This window comes from Leptonotus elevatus, chromosome 14 (assembly GCF_054856555.1).
Source record: "Leptonotus elevatus isolate MCC_2025b chromosome 14, RoL_Lele_1.0, whole genome shotgun sequence".
Lineage (NCBI taxonomy): Eukaryota > Metazoa > Chordata > Actinopteri > Syngnathiformes > Syngnathidae > Leptonotus > Leptonotus elevatus.
The window spans coordinates 12,425,013-12,447,461 of NC_141252.1; the positions used below are offsets into that span (position 1 = coordinate 12,425,013).

The following is a 22,449-nucleotide window of genomic DNA, read 5'->3' on the forward strand; positions in this document are numbered from 1 at the left end:
CCGTCTCCATTTTACAGTAAGCACATCTGCGATTTTTGCTTCGTACCTCTTGTAGTTATGATTTGGAATTTTGATTGCATTTTTGGTTTTGGTAACTCCTTCCCACTGTGGTTTCTTCCGCTACCTTGAGTTATATTGTTTACTTAGAGTTTTCACACAATTAAATGACAGTTAGTCTTTGTCGTTTTTTATTTGTCTTTGTTGACTCTCGATCTATGCGCTCCTTTTTTCTTTTTCTTTTTTATATACAATTTTCTATTATTTATCTGTGTTCAATTTGCATTGAGATCCATGTTAAGTGTCAGTAAACCTGACATTTAAATCTTAATGATCCCTAGATAGGAAATACATTTGTTACATTTGTATTGTAGTATGAAAGTTTGGAGGAATAAAAATGTGTGAAACGTGAACACAAATTCTGAGCTGAAACTAAGGATTGAGGTTGTTTCTTGCATTAAAATATTGTAGCTAGCAAATAAGCTAACATACTGTATGAAATACTATAGGGCTCTGATTACACCCCCCCCCCCCCCCCCCCCCCCAGTGAAATAGAGTGAGCCATAGTACACTCACAGATTATACTTTTTACTTTATAACATATAGTGTAATAAATCGGTTCAATTTGTTAGGGTTGTTTTGGAAAGAAAAATCCAACATTGTGACTGTTCATGATGGGCTTTTTTCAGAGTTCCAAAAAGCAAAATCTCAGGCATGCTGCATTCACACCAATAGCGGGGGAGGCATTTCAGGTGGTGCGATTACATTGTAGTCAATGTACTTTGCGCGAAATGGTGCGAGGGGGCAGCGGCGGCGACGCGATCTGCACTTTCGTCTTTTCACTCAAGTTGAATCATTTTAACTTTCTTCGCGTTTCGCCTCGCGGCAGCCAAACGGCATTGTCACACACAGCGTCCTGTCTGTGGTCACACGGGGCCAAACAACGTGGCCAGGCGGGACCGAATGGTGAACAAGAAAGTAGCATACTGAGTGCTGGTAAGTGTATTTATTTACTGTTGAACTGGACCAAGATAGCAATAGTGTTTAGCATGCATTAGCTAAAACGATTTAGCTTTACCACCGGCCGCCAAATTAAGTGGAAGTAAACATGTACCTAAAAAACAAAAACAAAAAAAGGCGCTGCTAGAGAAAATGGTGGCAGGAAAGAAGTAGAAGTACTTAGCGGTGCTCTGTTTTGTTGACTGTGCTTACTAAAAGTGCTCGACAGTAGTTGTACACCAAGCAACACGCCTCCTCCTCTCTGGTGTGAGCGGCATGCAAACGCTACGCGTTGAAACGCTAGCGAAGGGAGCGTTCCAGAAGGCCTCCCCCGCTGTTGGTCTGAATGTAGCATTAGCAGTGCCACCGTTTAAGAATATCCGCATGCCTGACATGCTTAAGTGCAATACTGATTTAGTAGCTTCTCAAAGCCAAGCGATTTGTTGACCTCCCCATTCAGTGACATCATAAGCGTGTCATTGTGATTGCACATGCATAGCCAAAGTTTAACACCCCGAAAAAAGAAGGCGCTAAATAGTTGCTATCGCCGGGCTGTTATGTTGTGGGAGTGCTGCATGTGATGGGGAGAGTTGTGGTAGCAGTGAGCAGTACCTCCTGTCGCTGCTTTTATTGTTTGACAGTTTGTGCTTGCGTTTGCGCGCGTGACAGCACAAAAGGTCACGAGGCAGAGTTGTGGTCCCTCCGACGTTTCGGTTCCATGACTGAGACGTTGTTGAGAATGCGCGCGGCCACCTACACAACGCACAAGAAATAAACACATTGACTCCCCCCCCCCGCTGCTCTCGCTCGCTTTTTCGCCTGATGAGAGGCTTGTTATGGTTGGCAGAGGGCCTGCTCCTAACTCCCAGTAGAAACCAGATGATTGTTTTTGCTGCCCGAGGTCCAGCCTCACACTCACCAGATCTTCTTACCGGGACCGAGGATGTTTCCAAACGCAAGGTCGATCATACGTCCTAAATCCCAAGATTTCTATAATCTGCATACATCTAAATATGTATATTTACTGCTGCAAGAAAATATAACCTCTGAATGGTTGCAGTGAACTAAACACAGGATGTTCATCTAACAGCGCCGCCCACTTGCATGTGGCGGGTATAAATAGCTTGGTGTGCCACAGGTGGCGCCAGTTCAGTTGTTGCTGTGCACTTGCTAATAGCTACTTAGCCAATAATGCTAATTTTACAATTGATTTCTTAGTATGCCGAGACCGCCGATTAAGCCTTGTGAGCTGACAAGTGCACGTCGCGTCGTGTTCATGCAGGAAGTAAACGGCGATTCAACAAAAGTCACGTATCTTGTCATTAATTACACAACACAACCACACAGGAGATTTGAGTTCCCCAACTAGCTTATTGTCTAGAAAACATACCCTGGGCTGAACCTTATCGGTTAACCAAAAATGCATGTAAGTCGGATTTTCTACCAATCAATAGTTTCAAATTATTTCAACTTAAACCATTGGACACCATTTTCATAAAGTAAATACTAAATGGTCACTGCATGCCAAGTCAAGCTTTTTTTCACGCCATGTTGGAAATGTCTTGAAAAGGTGCCTTACTGCAGATCTCACCAACACGTGTTGGTGTTATTTCCATAGAAATCACCAAAAGTCCTCATTTGAGACTAGAGAGTTAAAATAATGGGTTATCTTAAAGTCAGAATTACAAGCTTTGTTCTTTGTACAGCTAGTTAAGCAAAAAGCAAGTGTATATTTGTATTTTTGTAGGGATGGGTGATAGGGATACCAGGTGTTGATGTCGGGCTGATACCGAACCTAATTTCAAGGTATTGGTACTGGCATTGGCGACACCCTTAGGAACTAGACATTAAAAATGAGAAGAATAGTAAATTGCAATTAAAATTATACAACTTTATGAAAAAATGCTATATTGTGATATATAGGTTTTTCTATATCTGTTATTGTTTTTTGGGGGTAAATTTTATGCATCAAAAGTACTAGTATCAATATTTGAGTACTCATATTGGTATCGCTCTGTGGTATTGAACATCTGTTATTATTATTATTAATATTATTATTATTTAATGTTAATATAAGTAATGATAATATTCATTGTTTTAATGACATCATCAAAAACAATATTATTATTATTATTATTGTTATTATTTAATAATCATCATAATAATAATGTGTTTTGATGATGTCATTAAAATAATTTCTCAGCTATACATTAGGTCCATCTAAAAAATACTGTTTTATCAGTATTTTATTTGCGGCCGATGTTCACATATTGAACGCACTTTCTTTAACCACAGCCATTAAGGCAGAGGCCTTTTTAATGCCTCTTTAATGGAATCTAGGTTTTCATCTATTAAACCGAACTTGCAGCACAGTGTAGTTTAACACTGACACATGCACACACCTGTCACACACGTGTGTGTGTGTGCGCGCGCATGTATTTTTAGCTGACAAACGGAGCAGCTGTTTGCCATTACTCATATCAGCATGCACTCCTTCTCACTCTCTGACCCAGTGTTATTCTTTGCGAGCCACTGGAGCTCCGGTCGCTGTATGACTGTTGGCCTAACCCTGCCAGCTTGTTTTTCCTGCCACGGCGCTTAAAGCAACTCATTTGAAAATGCTTGTCTGGTTTAATCAGTTGTCCCAATATTTTTTTCCGCTAATTCCTTTTTGTTTGGGGCAGAAAGAAATTACAGTTACTGACTCATTGTTTGGTGTCTGCTGTGTTGTTTGTTGACGATCTGAAAATGAAAGCGCACAGAAATGATTAAGCAAAATGAGAACGCACAAAGCAAAACATGTAATACACTGACGGAGCCAACTAAAGCCGTCATCTTATTTCCTGTGCTGCCAGGATCAAGACATCGAGGTGAGCCTGCAACTGAATCTTGCGTGTAGCTGTGAAAACAGCTCGAGTGAGCGATAGAGTTTCGTCATTGACCTGTCAGAGATCAACTTAAGGTTGCCCCCATCCCAAAAGGCAACAACAACAACAACAAAAACTTTATTACCTTTAATTAAGACGGCATTAATGACTTCCTTCCGGGCTGGGACATAAACATTGAGTTAGTATTTTACAGAGTGCAATTATCCTGGTGGCGTGATTACCACAGACCGGAGCCTCTGCTGGTTTCCTGGCCGGGAAGACGTCAGCTTGTTTAGATTAACTCGGATGCACGAGAGGATAGCGGTGTGTGTGTGAGAGAGAGAGAGGGGGGGGGGGGACTGAAGCATTTGCTTTTATTGTCATTTTCATAAGAGAGAGAGAGAGAGAGAGAGAGAGAGAGAGAGAGAGCGAGAGAGAGAGAGAGAGAGAGAGAGAGAGAGAGAGAGAGAGAGAGAGAGAGAGAGAGAGAGAGAGAGAGAGAGAGAGAGAGAGAGGCTGAAGCATTTGCTTTTATTGTCATTCTCATAAGGAAATGATTCAGAAAGGAAAGGGGTGGCAAAGAAAGGATTTGGGCAGAGCTCAATGGATGTTAGGTCAGTAGTCAACACCTGTAACTGGTTGTATTTTTCACCACCACACATAATGATAATTAGACATTGTCCAGGAATGATGATCATCATAAACAACAAACATTACTAATGGCAGTCACTACAAACAGCCCTCAGCGGAATGAATAATTAAATATACTGCATACAAACACAAATTAATACAAGCAAATATTTAATAGATTTAGCTAGAAGCAGTTTTCCATTTTCAAGTTTCAGGCATACTGTACGTAGATGTCTAAAGCAAAACATGTGATAACTGAAATATGCATGGAAAGCCGAGAGTTGGTGATGTCACTAAACACGTGCACCATCTGGTTGTCCTCTCAGGTTTTACCCAAAGCCCAATTTTCAACGTATGATCAGAGGCTCCAGTGGTATGACATACAGCATTTCAAGTTGCAAACAGTAAGAATATGTTGTCTTGTGGCACAAAAGAGGAAATTCAGTTTTCACCTACTAATGGTTTTTCATAGATTAAAGGTGAATTGTGCATGTTAAAAAGGTCATGTTAAAGCTTTTTCGATCATGCAAATGCTATATTGGGATATATAGATAATTTAATATTTTTAAAGTACTAGTGGTATCGGTACTTGGTATCAACAAATACTCAAGTGTTGAGGACTTGAGCAAAATTTTCTTATTTTTTTTCTAATTATTTTTTGAAAATGTGTAAGATACGTACCAGAATATGTAATACTTAATATGATTCATTTAATGCCTCTCTTTTATTTGTGATTTAATGAATGGACCCCAGGAAGAGTAGCTGTCAAGCATATGACAGCTAATGGGGATCCAAAACAAACAAACAAACAAACTAACTAACTAACTAACTATTACTGGTATGCACTAAGTCTGGAGGAAAAGTGGTATTGAACATCCCTGTAATTAATAATAATAATAATAATAATAATAAATTTTATTTTAAATATAACGCCAATACGCTTTGCAGTTTAAAAGTCAGCAGACAAACGTACAGTAATCAAACAGAAAAAAAGATGATTATGATAATTGATAGTGACACAATGATGAATTATAATGCTGTTAAACTCTAGATACGCGCATTATCAGTGCAAATCCCCTTGGCCTTATTCCATCTATATAAGAATCTTCTGAATATAAGGTCCACTGCTAGCATTATCTCCTTTTTCTTTGTATAAAAAAGGGTCACTATAGGTCAATAAGTCACTTTAATGTAGTGAAAATTCTGTTAAGATAGCAACGTTGCTGTCACAATGTTGTAGCCCTTTCTTATTTCAAGTGGTCATTAATTTGCTAATTTTCTTACATCTAGCCATCAGAGGTGGCAAATCCAGGCCCAGAAAGTAAAAACCCTGCCCCAGTTTGGGTTTAGCCCCAGGTGCTAGCTAGCTAGCTCCCTAGCAGGTAAACGAGCACCATGGGAGCTAGCTAGGGAGCTAGCTAGCTCGCACCCGGGGCTAAACCCAAACTGGGGCAGGGTTTTTACTTTCTGGACCTGGATTTGCCACCTCTGTTAGACATCCAGAGACACAGGTGAGCTGGAGCCTACACAAACAATCCACAACTTTACACATCAACCTCTAAGAGCAGATGCAATTATAGACGATCAGTATGTCTGGTTAGACTCTTTGATTATGTTTTATTTTTTTTGTAAAAGATGGATGCATACACAACATACTAGTTGATGATGGCTTTGATAAAGACTCCTGCACATCTTACAAAGTTGATCGAACTACTGGGTGGCACATTGACACAGGCCTGTGGGCATTGACAGATTGAGGTCAGTTACTGGACCAGCCAGTATGGAGCTATTTGAAGCGCCACACATGATAAGAGGAGAGACTTGTGCAAGGGTGCGCCTCCGTGGATAGCTGGAGGTTGAATGAAAGTTAATGGGGGATGGGCGCAAGTGTAAGCCTGGCAGATGAAGCGCAACTCTCCGCAGGGGGTTTCCAAGCGTGATTTAGCCACATAGTCCCCAAAGGTCAAATCATTAACCCTTTATTGATAATTCTGAGAAGTTTATCCCTCGGGCGTCAACACTTTGCCAAACAGTCGTGCATTCCCAATAAACAGGCTTACTACTTTGGAGAAGTCAACCATGTGTAACATGGAAACAAATCAGTTTGGGGGTTTTTTAGACCATACATGACATGTTTAGCCACAGTACAAGTACCAAAGCTTGTTGAGATGGTCACACTGGGTGTACAGCATTAAACATGTTAGTGCACTTTTCTTTTTTAAAGCAATCAAACAAAACACAAGCCTCCTTGTCTTTTGGAGCAACACAAGCATAACATGGTTGTGCCAACACTAGGGAAATGGTGAGTGCTTTGTAACGGACTCCAACCTCATTTTGTGATGAAAAGCGTGAGGTTCCAGGGTGTGAGAACCATGTGAGAGAAGTTGTTAAGAGGACAAAATCGGAGAGAAAGAGAGCTAAAGACGATCTCTTGAGTTGGCCAGCTGCTGCAGCTTTCACAGATTTTAAAGAAGCAACGGTAAACACCAAAGTTGAACTTGCGCCACCGAGTGAATGAAACGATCTGTTGTGAGAGGTGAACACAAGCAGCAGATCATGTGATTCCAGCTTATTTCCACCATTAACAAAATGGTTACTTATAGTCACTACACTGCATTTGATTACTACTGGAATAATAAAAGTTAAAGAATTTTAACTTGATTTCTCCGCAAGCTATTTAGACTCAACCTCATGATTTGTGCTGAAACTCACACAAAATGGCTGATCTGTGTTAATTTTTAGAATCAAATCTAGATAAACAACGTACTATCCATATTAAATTAAAGTGGAAGTCAACCTGAAACATTTCTTGACAATAATATGTTATGTGTGACCTCACTAGTATAAGCATGACATTCTGATTAATATTGCACTTGTGGAATATGAGTTATGAAGCAAAATCCAGCCGTTTTTATCCATCTCAGGGGGCAGCCATTTTGCCACTTGCTGTCCGACTCAAGATGACATCAATGTTGCTCAGGGCTCGGGGAATGACCAATCACAGCTCACCTGCTTTTTGAAGGTTTGCTGACACCTGAGCAACATTGATGTCATCTTCAGTCGACAGCAAGTGGCAAAATGGCCGCCCCCTGAGATCGATAAAACATGCAGCTTGATTTTGCTGCTTAACTCATATTCCACTAACTAAATATTAACCAGAATACCGTATCTAGACTAGTGGGGTTGCATAGAACATATTGTTGTCAGGAAACAGTGGGAAATTTGTACACAGATTTTACAGATATTTTAAAATATTTTTTTACAATAATATGTTATATGCACCCCCACCAGCCTAAATACGACATTATGATTATTACTGGGTTTGTGGAATACGGAATATGCACACATTTTTTTTTTAAATAAAGATACACAACCATTCTCACTAACATTCACACTATCAAGGAGTCGGAACCTAACCTCGACTGTGTTTTAATTAAATTTTATTGCAAGTCTGCCTTGTTTATGGTTTTACTTTATTTATTAATATGTTTGCTTTCTGTCTTGAAACCAGTTTCGTATAATGATTTTTACAAGCTTTGGTTCAATAAAACATAAAAGGCTTTCTTGTTTTGATTTGTTGTTTTGATTTATATCTATTCATCATGTTACCTTTTTTTCCCTACTAACGACCATAAATCCAATCCTTGGACCAGGCAGATGACCTGGGGGTCATATAAGAGAATGAAGGGTGGGGGATGGGCTGTAGGCACCGATGGCACTTGCGCTTGCAATTCCAAACGTTCTAATCTAGAGTGTGCGTGTGAGCAAAGGGACAGTCAGCTTGCCCTCCCCCGTCGCACTGCACTCCCCTTGGGGAAAACTTGGACCTACACTTCAGGATGATGTCCAGACTCTCCTTGTTCACTCTCACAACATCAGCCATCATAACAGGCATTTGTGTGCCTGAAGCCGCCTTGTTACACTCTAAAAACAATTGGGTCAAAAATAACCCAATTATGGGTCCAAAATGGACAGATCCTGTACTTGGGTCAATTTAACCCAACATTGGTTCAAAAATTGGTCATATTGTATAAAACAACCCAGAAAATGACCCAAGTAGAGGATCTCACCCAACTTTCTGTTGTTGTTTTTTTTTTTGCGCCCAAAAAACAACAACAACAACAAACAAACAAAAAAAACAGGTCATTTTGTATAAAACAACCCATAAAGTTGGGTCAGATCCTCCACATTGGGTAATTTGACACAACTTTGGGTAAAAATTGATCGCACTGTATAAAATAACCCAGAAAGTTGGGTCAGATGCTGTACTTGGGTCATTTGACCCACCCTTTGGGTCATTAGAGGATCTGACCCAACTTTGTGGGGGGGGGTTACAAAATACCCCCCCCCTTTTTTTGGGGGGGGGGGTTATTTTGTATTAAACAAACCATACCAATGGGTCAGATCCTCCACTTGGGTTAATTTGACTCAACTTTGGGTCAGAAATTGGGCCAGAAAGTTGGGTCAGATGCTGTACTTGGGTTAATTTGACCCAACTTCCTGGATTGTTTTGCAAAAAAAAAAGAAGAAGGACATTTTGTGTAAAACAACCCAGAAAGTTGGGTCAAATTGACCCATAAAGTGGATCGGTCCAATTTTTTGTTTTTCCATAACTGGGTTACTTCTGACCCAACTGTTTTTAGAGTGTACAACACACAAATACTGTCCTCTGTATGCCTATGTAATCTGTGCATGCATGCCGCCATGAGTCTGAAAAGACAAGTGAGATAACGAGACATCGAGTCAAGAGATGGAGCGAAACTGATTGCACACTTTGGCGGTATAGAAGTTGAAGAGTTGAAGATCGTATCAGGATCGGTTGTCTCGTGTTGCTAACCACTTGACGCCACTCTGCCAACCAGCACTGGTTTGGGGTGACTGACCATGATACGTGGCTCATAAAACCTCAGCAGTGAGGGGCGGTTCAGCCGGAGTTCATCGAGGTGCAGTTGTTTGAGTAAGAGAGGGAGCCGTTCCATTCAACTTTGCACGCTGGCGTGTTTTTAGAATATTGAAATAACAAGCACAAACTACACAGCGGTTCTTCTTCACGCTTGCTATTTCACGAGTCAAGAAGAACCCGTGTAAATCTCCCACTAGTGATTCAGCAGTTTGCTAATACATATATTTGTTTTCTGCTCTTCCACAAAACTCCAAACATCCTAAAGCAAAACGAAGCAAGGTTCCCATCGGAGCAATAATGAATAGATAGCTCTCATGTGACTTGCTCTGTCCTCTGTTTGTTTTCGCCCCCACTATTATAATCACCCTGCCCCCATTAAAACCCAGAAGTACCCACTGGTAAACAAACCCGAGCAGCCCCGGCACCCTGACTCAGACCCATAAAAACACAACACGGGAGAATAGGGGAGGGGTCGGTAGTGGGGGGGGGGGGGGGGGCTGATAGGAGAGAGAGAATGTGTGTTCATGTGTGTGCATGTGTGTTTGACCCTGGCCCCCTGCCAGCAGCAGTCACAGTCTAATTACTGAAATCTGTATGCCAGCTAAAGGCATTGTAGGAGTCAGCATTGTCGGCGGGCCCATGAGAGCAGTCGCCATTCATCCCTGGATGCCCTCTATTTACTGGGGTGGAACCGCCTTTACAGCCAATGTGTTTAAGAGAGAACAACATGTTTCAATGAAGCTAAATGACCCAGTCAGTGTAATGTAATCATTCAGGTAACCAGTCAATAGCCATGTCCAAGCAAACATTATCGGTTAAGGAATTTTTGGGCCCTTCACTCACAAACTGGAAACCTTCACATGACGAGTACATTGTAAACAAACAACTGCAAGGCTCGAAATTAGTGGTTTCTCTTTGAAAATCAAATATTTTGAATTTTTTCCAAACTGTGGAGACTTTCCCAAAAAAGGTTCGCTAGGCTTAACGCGCTTACATCAGCTACGCATGAGACGTAAGTGATCAAGCTACTTACGCCACAACCAGCTAGCTAGTAACAAGTTTCGCTAGCTACTAGTGTGGATAAAGACGTTGTGGACTTGTTCCTGAGTCAGTAATCACCAAGGCGACGAATAAGCTACATATCTGACAAGTATCGTTCTCACAAAGGGATGACGAGGACTACGACGGAGAATCCATGCTAATTGCTAAGCTAACCTAAGACCGACATGGCTAGCACATTTAACACCAAAATGAAGTGCTTGGGGTGATCGAGTCCACTTTGGACAGACATCTGGCTGGAACCGCATTCAAGCCGAGAGCATCTAACTTTAAACAAGGAAACAGCAAGCAAAGTCAATTTGCTAAACAGAACTGGAAACAGACAGGAATTATGCTATGCTATGGTGTATGTCAGCCTGGAAGAGTAGCCCAAAAGCTTAAAAATATGTAGATAAGCAGTTCGGAAAATGAATGAAGAATATACAAGTAGTATAATTATCACAAATAATATTTGTTTTCACAACGAGAGCCATGAGTTTTGATTTTGTCTTTTGTGGTCTACAAAATAAATGTTCTCAAATTACATTACAGTCGATCTTGTCCTTTTTTCTTTAACTCATTTAATCCCAAAAACGTAAAAGTATGTTCTACTTTAAATATTACCAGTGTCCAAAGAACATATGTATACATTTTTTTAAATGTTTTTTTATGCTAGAGCATACAGAAGGCTTTGATGCAGCCTCTGAACTGAAGAGAACGGTTGAAGCAATGGTAGTTATTTAAAAAAAATGGCCAGGGGGTGGCAGCAGAGTATAAGAGATCAACCAGGGCCATGCTGCAAAAAGCTGTTTTCCCCACAGTTTTAAACAGATTTGTGAATAATGAAGAAACTTAGCTATATTCAAATGCTAATTGCTGCAAAACAAAAACAGATATATATAAATAAAGCATAGAGATGAGCGTCAACAACTCTAGGAGTAAGTTTTACCTTTAGCTTTAAACACACAAGCTAATCTGGGTAACTCCATCTATTCATGCACTTTCTTTACCGCTTATCCTGTTAATGTCATGTCAAAATGACCTAAAAAGTCTACAGTTGCACATCTAACCCAGTACATGTTTTTTTTTTTTTTTTACAGAGGTTGAAAAATCTTACAGGTGTGTGGGGCATTAAAAACACTGGCAATACACTGTGCATTGGACAAGTGATTACAATATCTGCAATCATGCCAAAAATAGCTCGTAAAAGTATGACGCCTTGTTGCTTTTTGCATGATGTGCATGTTGTTTCGTTTGTTTTTCACTTTTCCTTGCAGAGCTGATGTCATTTGGCCCAGTGTGAAATCCCGCCACGTGTAACCAGATTAGAGCAGCGCTCCCATGCTGGAGCCCAGCAGGGAGAGACCGGCTGCAGTTTACAATCCCCAGCCTCAATTTTTATCACGCCCATGACTGGATTTATTAAGCCTAATGCTGTTAATCTTCTTGATTTCCAGAGTAAACGCATTAGGGGACATGTTGGAGGGGAGATAACGGCATACAGGGAAGATGATAAAGAGCCATCGCTGTTTTCAAGTATGCGCCAACCTCGGAGTATTTATCAGACGCACTGTGATCTTGTCAAATACAGACAAGTGTCTGAGGTCAGAGCATGCCAAAAACAATGGAGTTACGTCTCCTTCTATCACAAGCTGGTATTTACCTCCTGGTTATCTACTCGGAGGCAGATGACCACTGTGTGTTTTCACCAAGAAAGCCTTGAAAACAGTATCAGGAGGCAAAACAAGTTGGATTTATGTAAACACTCTCCAGCAAGATAGGAGGCAACTTGCGGTTTGTACGCAGCTTCGACAGCCGAGCAGGTCCTTGCATGTCAAACCCAAATGATGAGCCGTGTTCAAATGCTCAATCAGATGTAATAACATAGTATGATGGCGGCTTCTGCAGTGGTCAGACAGCTGAGGGCCCGTGCCTGCTTTCGCCCCATGCGGTGAATTTCGCTGGCCGCGTGTCGTCTGCGAGGACCGCAAGGCTTTGCCGCCGTCTCGCTCCAGCGTCGGCAGGGCCCGACTTTACCTCACCGCACTTCACGGGACCACAACACAGTGACAGAACGCAGCCACAGTCACGTGATCCTCTCTACATTGCATGCACGGTGTCGTCGGGTACAGTGGCAGAAATGTAGGCTTTTTCTTGGTTTTCACATCCTCTTCAGCAGAGGATGTGAAGCTATGGCTGAAGTGATTGGATTTGCACATGGGATTACCAGGTTAGTAAATAGAGAAGTTTTACAGAGTGATGTGAAATGGTTGAGGGTCCTGATAGGTTTACCATTTGTGAATATGGTATCAGTGAACACTTGTCGTTTCTGTAATTTAAGTACAAGAGTCTTCGACTTATTCAAGGACTTCCATTTTTTTTTAATACCTCGAATACCCATTTGTTAGCCGTAAATTAGCCGTAGCAATGCACGACGGTAAAATGACGTCATGATTGTGGTGCGAAGGCCAAATTCGAAAAAAAATATTACCCAATACAGTAAGACATCAGTGATTTGGTAGGCTTTTATTTTGAGTTCTTCAAAAAATGAAGTGAAAAATATAATTTTCTCTCGTGTATTCACACATTTGCTTTAATAGTGTATATGAGAGTAAAGATAAGCATATAGCTGTCATCTCTCCATCAGTTGAAGGGTTTCTATCCACCCACTTTTACTCGAATTTTCAAGAAATGCGAAAATAAAACTGAATGGAAATGCAAAAAATTCGAAAAAAATACGTTTTTATGATGAGAGGGGGTGGATTTTGAAGCGTATTGGAAAAAGGAAAATGTGAATGTTGGCACACGTTTTGACCGGATATTACGTCACACGTACTTTTGCAATCCCAAAGCACTGTCGGACGATAAAGTAAGGTATGTTTGGGCGGACGTCAAAACATCATTCCAAACAATCTTTTTGGAATTAATTAAATAAGCGAATATTAATGCAATTTTAGATAGAAAACATCAAAGAAACGCTACGGTTTATCAAGAATTACAATAGCAAACTCATACGACGTCATCGCACGGTGCAGTCACTTCCTGGTCTTCTTCTTCTGTTACATTACTAATGGATCACATCTCTATAGTGTATACCGCCACCTACAGCGGCGGAGTCCCCTCTCAATATTCGCAAAAGAACAACAGATGGAAACGGGCATACGTTGCATGTCTGACTAGTGTGTGTGAGGAGCCATAACCATATACAGTACATTTAGGAGGCTCTTTATGACATGTCAGCTGGTAAAAATAAAGTGCAAAAGATGACATTACTGCTTTGGTTGGCCACAATACAACAAAACAAACGCTGTCCAATCAGGTTGTGACTTGATTAGCGTGTCATTTTTATATTTGATTATGATTACAAAAAAAAAGCCGGTTTGGTTTTTGTTTGCTTGTTTGGTTTGCTTTTCACTCTCTCATAGTCACAATAAGACCATTTACTTGATATGCATTATAAGTTTCACAATGTTTTTTGTTTAGCTTTTGGGTTGTTGTTGTTTTTTGTTTTTTTTAGCTTGACATGGGTACTGAATATTTCAGTTGGCTATGTTGTGTTTTAGTTTTGGTATGTTTTCCTGTGTCTCTTGTTGTTTCCCTGTCTAGTCATTGTGTCTTTTGTCTCCACTTGGTCTCATGAGCACTGCTCCCACTGTATCAACCAATCAGATCTCTCCAGCAATTTGTATCGAGTCCAGGTGTGCCTCGTTATCTTGTCAGAATGTTTGTTTAGAGTTCCTGGTTTCTTTTCACATGTTCTCAACTTATTGTCAATGTTGCATGTACTATGTCATGTGTTTTGTTGCCTACCATCTGTGGCAGTGAGTCCTCCCTGTTTAACTCACTTTATACCCATTTTTTTTTTACTCTAATGTTACCAAATGTTAACTCTTTGACTGCCAGACGTTTTCAGAAAAGGGATGCCGTCAGTGCCAGCCGATTTAAGCATTTTGACTGATCTTTCAAGGTCCACAGAAAATGTTCTGTTTGGACTATGGAAACACACATACTACCAAATGAAATATTGGACTTTCATCTTTCATCAGAAAAAAGTTTGTTTCTACCTTATTCCGTTCTTTAGTAATCAACAATAGAAAATGGTTAGTTTCATCCGATTTCGCTTGTTTTGGACTAAATACGGAGAAATCAAGCTTTTAGTGAAACGATATTATTTCATGCATTCTAGTGAATTTTACACTTCTTTTTGTCCATGAATGATGCCACAAACACCTAAATAGGGCTTTACTTCTATAAAACACTACCACCAAGAATGAAAAAGTGTTTTTTGATAGCAAAATACGTTTATTTACATTCAACAGTGTAACAATTTGACAACAATTTGGCAAACTATTTATAAATGTGTGCAACTGTGGTGCTATTTACAAATATGTGGATGTTTCAACGACAGTTTTTCTTTTTGTTTTTTCTCCCCTGCGTGCAAGGAGACACAACAGCATTTGCACAACAGATTGCCTCTTCGCGTGCAAAAGCTCCACTTTCTTGCAGGCCGTTTTTTCCGGGGAATAGCAGAAACAGTGTCTTCTCCGTGATCAGACTGTACCCGCTCCTCCGATGAATATGCATTGGACTCAGGGTACTCTTCATTGTCCGACAAAATGTCCGCATGTGGAGCTCCGGCGTTAGCAGAGCTAGCCGGTGATGCTTTATGACGTGAGAATAAAGGCCGCGTCCAACTGTGGCGTCCAACTGTGGCGTCAACCTCGGGATTCACCATCATCATCATCATCATCATCATCATCAATGCATTAGTCGATGCTTTTCGACAACTCTCGAATGTCCGATTGTGTAGAAGTACCCGGTCGGTTATTGTGCGCGTTTTCCGGCGTTAGCAGCGCTAGCCGCGCTTAGCCGGTGAGGCTTACTACGTGATCATAACGGTCGCGTCAAGGCTTCCAACTTTGGCGTCAAGCTCGGAGTCATCATCATCGTCGACATCAATGCGCTTTTTAGTATTGATCGATGCTTTCCGTCTTTGAAAAAAATGCTCAAGCGTGAGCTGCTTGCAACCGGTTGCTTCATCAGCCATTGTGGCTTCATCAGCCATTGTCTCCTCAACACTCTAGCTCCGCCTCACGTCTTCTACTGACGCCCACGGTGGGCGGCCCATCCAACCTTGTGCAAAGAGAGTCATCGCTGCCATCTAGGGGCCAAAACGAGTCCTTATACTAACCAGATCTGCCTGATACTTTCAGCACAGCTGCCCAAGGCTTTCCGCCACCCGTTTCCAAAAAAAAACAAAAAAAACATAGTGAACGTCTTTTAACGTCCTCGGCGCCCTTCCGTAGGTTTATGCTAAACGTTTTATAACGTTTATGGCGGTCAAAGAGTTAATATAGTAATATAACATTTTTGTTGTTGTAATAAATACTTTTGAAGGCCTAGATACACCAATCCGAAGTCGGCCGAAGGTGACCGATGCCTACCCCCGTGACGTTGGCCCAGACGTCAGCACGTCACGTAGAAAACTACTACATACCTTCAGGGCATGCGGGAGAAGTAATTCCCCTCCGTACCATCGGCGGCGGTAGTCATTCTAAAGGAAACCGGAAACCGAGCGTGTTTGAAAAAGTAATTATATTTACTAATTACAGTTGCTATACTTCTCAAGCTCGACGCCGATTCAACATGCCGAATTTGCCACCCGACTTATTCCAACTCGATTTGACTTTACTGTCCGACTCCCGACGTCGGATTGGTGTATCTCGGCCTTGAGACTGCCTTCCTTGCCAGCTTCTCTGCATTTGGTCCCCCTTTTTGCCAGCACATCAATTGATGATCACTCTCGAGACATGGCAGTAATGGCCTTTTCACACTGCACTTAATACTCAGCTGTCGACGAACCGATTAATTTTTTATGTGACACACAATTTTTTTTCAACTTTAGAGCGGCATCATAGTGACATCAGAAAGCGCATCCAATAGGAGAGGGGCTGGGCGGAGTGATTTCAGACTACTATGAGCCAACCAGTAAGAAAATCCTCCTCATTACTTCCTGGTAGTTATGCAAGCACTTCCAAATATGGGCAAGCGTGCACTGGTGCACTATCAACCTTGCACACTGCCCCACAGTGAACACCAAAAACACCAAGTGCAGTGTGAAAAGGAACTTTTTGCGTTACGCATCAATGTCTAGGCCCTAAAAAGTTTTTTCCCCCCCTCCATTTCATATAATCATCAGAGAGATGATGCAGGGGAAAAAAAGTTACAATTTTGAGTGAACTTTTGTGTTACGCTGAGAAGAAGTGCATCTTCCTTTAACATCCTATAGCAGGTGACATAGTTCAAATGGTCGACGCAAACAAATCACAGAGAGTTACATTGTACAAGTTCATCTCTCTACATGGAGCACAGAGTGAAATGTCAAGGAATTAAGGTCAGCTCCTGAGGCCATAACAGTATTTATGGGTGAGCTCTTATTTAACAGACTGCGTTAGAGCAGGTATGTGCAACTCCTATCTGTATGTCTACACTTTCTACTAAAGCGATTTTTAACTGGCGGGCTGGACCTGTCAAAGGCACTTGTAGCACACAATTGTACTTTATGCCTGTTAAATTGTTTTTCAGCCCACACTCATCTCCTCTGTCTGCCTCTGAAATTAATTCCTCTGCCTTGGAAGAGAATTATTCATGAGTGATTCTGCTCACTGGAATGGTTAGTCTTGTTTTGCATCACAGCGCTCCCCTGATGCCGTTCTGCTGGGACCGTCTGTCAGAATCATCCACTTTTAATGGGACCACTGCACCAAAACAACAAAAGATACAAAAAGTATGCTATTTTTTTGCTTAAAGAATATAATTAAATCTTCTTAACAGATATTATTTTAATCCCTTTTCCCAACAGTTTTTAGAGACACTTTGTTGATCTGTTGTTTGGTTTATTTTAGACGGATAGTTTGTCATCCCGCAGAGGGATTGAGGTGATTTCAGGTTAATGATGAACAGCCATAAATGTGATGATTGAGACGTGTTTGGATATCAGAGCTTTAGTCCCAAGTGGCTCCCGATTCCAGATGTCTGCTTCTCTCCAATTGAGAAGAGCGGGTTCAGGAGTTTATTCGCAGTCCTTTGGGGAAAAGCATTAGTCGCTTATTATGCAGCTATATTGATAGCTGGACTGTGTGTAGAATATATATATTTTTTTATAATTGTGAGCCGCTTTGGCAGCGTCTGGAAACGACATAAAACTTGACCGAAAAGAGGAATAATGGACAGCAGAATGTGTGCGCGTCTCATGAGACTTCTGCATGTTGAGATATTGGCGGCATCAAACACATGTTGTGTGATGTATGTTGCGTGTTTTGTTTTCTTTGTTATCAACTAAAAACTCAACTAAACCAGCTTCAGTTTACTTTTTGAGTAAGACCTATACTTTATGAAGCTTGTTAAGCATGTAAAGTTGTATAATGACACACACCAGCGTCAATGCAGCTCAACGGTTTGTTTATTGATGCTACATTTCCTGCGTAAAAAGCAGGGAGGAGACGGGGGGTGGATGGGGGTGGGGGGTGTTTTCACGCATGCGCACTATTGAGAAAATCACACACAGCCGTTGGGCTACTCTTTCACCGCAGAATCTTATCTAATACCTTTTTAAAAAAGCTTTTATGATGTGCATTATTTCCTATGGCGAAAAACGTATACTAATCATTTCAGAGTGAATTGAGTTGAAGTTCAACTGTATAAAAAGCTGGCTAGCAAACTTCGTGAGGGAAAACAATTAATACAAATATAATAGAAAGTGAAGAATTTTTTTTTCTTCTTTATACTGCTGCCATTAAGGGGTTTCAACACATTTAGTACCAGTAAAATCGAAAAGGGAGAGCAAAAATAAAAGTTGGGGCTTGCCTGAGGGAGGAAGGGAGGCAAACTCTGACTTTGTTTACTGCCATGCAAACTCAAGTCCTCAGGCTGGCCCGTTGCATGTGCAATTGTTTGAGAAGAGCTGGCTGCTTGCCAGAGCTGGAGTAAATCAGCACTGTCAGTCAGCAACAACAGCCTGGAAAGAGAAGGAGGGGGGGGGGGCATGTAGGGATGGTGGTGGTGGTGGTGGTGGGGGGGGGGGGGGTTCCAAACTTTGCCATGTGTTTGTGTATGTGATAGACATACAGATAGTAAGCAAGTAGAGAGAAAAAGAGGAGGGGAGATAGAGTAGCTGAAAGTTGGGGGATGGGAGGATGGAAGAAAACGTCAAGAGAGAGAAAGAAAAGGAGGGAAGGAGAGGGAGGACCTGGTCTGTTGTGAAACATGAGCTCGGAAAAAAAAAAAACCCTCGGCGTTTAACACTCTACCCAATGTTTTTGCAGTTGTTAGTGTTCCTTCGGAGGACCATTGCGTGAGACACACGCACGCACGCACCAACCTAATTGTCCCGCTGCCCCACCCCTGTAACACTGCTTGTTTTTCTTCCTCATCCTCATCCCCCCCCCCCTACGCCCTTATCAAGGTGAGGCGCGCTAACCTGACAGACAGCTTGCCTCGTGCCTTTGGCGTCCCGCCAGGACGCCGGCCTCAAACGGGCCCGCTTGTGTATCTCGTACGCGCCTCCGCCGCTGCGAGGACAATGCGTCAGGAGAGCGGGCACCAAGTGAGCTCGTCTCTCATTACCGCACACCTCAGGCCTCGGTGGAGCGAGCTGAGGGCTTCTCATGTGTCCTCAGGAAACCACGCCGGCTGCGTATTTTTATCTCCGCTACAGGAACTTTTTTTTCCCTGCCAATTAGTTCTCGACAATGACCCCCGCTTGTTTATGTAGTGTCTACTGAGTGACATCTCCCTGATAATTAGGCCGGGCTTGTGTCTTTCGCAGCTACATGCCAAGTGCGTGATTTTCTTTCTTTTCAGTGCGGAGAGACAGCTGCCCACTGTGTGCAGGCTTACAGGGTGTATGGCTTAATTGGCTCCAAAATGGCTGTGCATGAGTATGAAAAGTGATCGAGCTGAAAATACAGAGAGGTGAACAATAGCTAGCAGGAGACACAGAAGACAAGTTCAGCAGGTTCATAAGCGTTACTCTGAGGATTTAAATCCCTCCCCTTGACCACAGGATACAAGAGTTTGTGAGTCAGAGATTTCTGTATGTGTGCTGACGTTTGTGTGTGCGTATGCGTGTGTGTGTGTCACAGCTGTGAGGCTGCGAGTGACTGCTGCTCAACAAAGCACCGAGCAAAGCCGGCCTACTCTTGGTAAACAAAAGGAACTCGCAGGGGTGTATAGTGATTGCCCAACCTCCCCTTCGCACAGCAAGTGAGGAAAAGAGAGCGCAGTGTATTAAAAAGCATATAAGATGAAGTTGAAGTTTTAATAGTGAGGAGAAAACTCATTACTCATTTCTCAAGTTGCACCATATTGCCCATAGATCAATCCATTGGTCTATTGATTGAATCTGTCAGTCACTGATGGACGCTCGTTTTTCTGACGAATGATGAGAAACTCTTTTTTTAATTTTTTTAAATAACGGATTCAACACTGATGGAAGTGGGTTTTCATCCGTAGGTGTAATCGTCACTAACCGGGTCAAGAACCAACCGACCTCTCATTCTGTCACTGACGGGCGCCCATTTTGCTTGACAAATGATGAACTGACAGTCCGTCAGCATTGATGGAATGCCCACCGTTGTCTATCAGTCCTAAAAAATGGACAGACTGATGATGACAGAAGGGTTCCCAGGCAGTTGACGAATGATGGACCAGCAACATTTTGTAAATTGCCCACCTCTGGGTATAGCCATCAACGCATCAGTACATTGGCACCTGTTGATCCGTCCATATATCCACAAGACTAAACTGTCCGTGGCTCAAATCTTACGGTTACAGTTACGGTTAAGTGCCTTCGGTAGCTCTCGCTGTGTTATCACCTTCTTGTTACTACATTTTCACAATGTGGGACTACAGACATGATCTTCTCCATACCTCAACTCCAGAAGAAGTGCAGAGAGTAATACCAACCTCTGTACATGGCCTCCCTCCCTCCAGGATTAGGTATTGTCTACAGGACAGACAAAGGAGTTTTTTAATCCGTCTCGCCTGAAGTCAAAGAACAAAACCTCCGTCACCGCCCTGATGGAGTTCCAGCACGACAACAACAACTGCATGACGTCCACCTTGGAAGACCACCTTCAGCTGATCCTGAACACCTTCAACCATGCCTACACCCGTCTCGGTCTTCCCGTCAACGCAAAAAAAGACCCAGATCCTGTACCGGTCATGGTTAGGGCACTGGGTCGCAGCTGCAGCTCCCACCTTTTCCATCCATGACAAAGTCCTGGAGATCATCAACCACTTGCCATATATTGGAAGCCACCTCTCATCAAGTCCAGTACCAAACTGAATTATGTCGGAGGTTGCCGTGACTTCTAGACTGACATCCGGACGGGTACAATGGTCGTCTACAAGGCTGTCATGCTTCTGACGCTACTCTACACCTCTCAGAGAACTGGCAACTGGAGTTCTACCAGCATTGCCCGCAGAGCATCCTGGGCATCTCCTGGGTGGACTACCGCACCGAGGCAAAGACCACCAGCGCTGAAGCCATCATCATTAAGAACCAGTCGAGATGGAGTGGCCACGTCGTTAGGATGCCGAACTCCCGACTACCGAAACAAACCTTCCATTGTCCTCAGTTGAGGAGGCCAGAATAAAAGTGACAAGGATCTTCTGAAAGCCAATCTGAAACAAGTGCAACGTCACCGTAAACACGTAGGCGACCTGAGCTAAGGACAGGCCAACCCGGAGGAAAACCATCGCAGAAGGAACGTCTAGCTCTGAAGCCATTGATGGATAGCAAATAACCAACAATGTTGGGTATTGATGCAAAGTCCTGTTAGTTTGATATAAACATTTGAGGACTGCATCTGGAATCCATCAAGTTCTATCTATTGGGCTACTATTTCAATCTTAATCTAACTTGGGTGTAGACCACCTTTCACCTAAGATCAGCTCCAGAACAGACTCTGAACAGCACAAGTGATGTAGAAAAAGCATGGATGGTTTTGGTTTTGCTTGTGTTGGCAGCTCCACGATGGGAGATGCCATCTTAACAGACTGACTTAATGAGAGACTCCGCCATCCAGCATCTGGAACGCGAGTAAAACCCACTTGGACTCATCTCGCTTCTACAGTCACAGAGGGAGAACTTAATTAAAAGTCAGTAATTCCTAATTTTCATTTTTCAGAGGAGCCATATCATCTTCAATAGTCATCATCATGTTAAGCAGTTCAGTTCAATAGGTGAGCCTGCAAGTGATCATTAAGTGATTGTCTCTGTGTGGTGGTGTTAGCAGCTACTTGAGAAGTTCTCCTGGTTGGGTGATGAGATGGGGGGGGTGTCAACTCAGCGACTGCTGGTGCAGAGCAGGTGCTGAGGTGCATGTCAACGCCACTTTGCTGTTATTCTCTCGCTCTCACGCAGCCGCCTCATTCACTTAGCATCCCGTATCTCTTAAGCTTCCAGCAAGTTGAAGCCATGCTCGGATTTGTTGCTCTTTAGCCCCAACAGAAAACCGCCAAGCAGAGTCAGGCAAGTAAGAGTTAAGCTGCCGTGTTTTGATTGACTTTGCAGACATAAACAAGAGCCGCACTTGTATGTGACCCCTTAGCCTGACCCCAGAGATAGAGCTTCTCTAATGGGTGTCTCTTTCAGCAGGAGGCCAGTCCAGTGGAACAGAGGAGCCATTGTTTGGGCCTGGGGAAGCCCATTCTCTCCCTATTAAAGAGCCCGGCCTAGAGGAGAGGAGCACTGGGGCCATGAAGCTGCGTAAACAGCCAGGCGGACCACGAACATCCTTAGCACGATGTCACATCTCGTCTCTGATACAAGCGAAATCAAGCAGATATGACACGTGTCCTACATTCCTTCGCTTAAAACACCCAAAACGGGATTAGGAGGGGAACAGTTGTGTATACTAAGCCAAGGATGACTGAGGAGACGAGCTGTTTTTCTCTTCTCTAACCACATCCTGCGCTTATGTTTGTGTTGAAGGGCTGCAGACAAGAGTG

General features: G+C 42.5%; 1 long non-coding RNA gene across 1 annotated transcript; it reads left to right on the plus strand.

The window, feature by feature from the left end:
• The first annotated feature begins 810 nt into the window (after window positions 1–810).
• On the plus strand, window positions 811–22,449 carry LOC147163022 (uncharacterized). The gene is made up of 3 exons (XR_015097003.1): window positions 811–993; window positions 16,340–16,422; window positions 22,094–22,449. It is a non-coding gene; the product is annotated as an uncharacterized LOC147163022 (long non-coding RNA).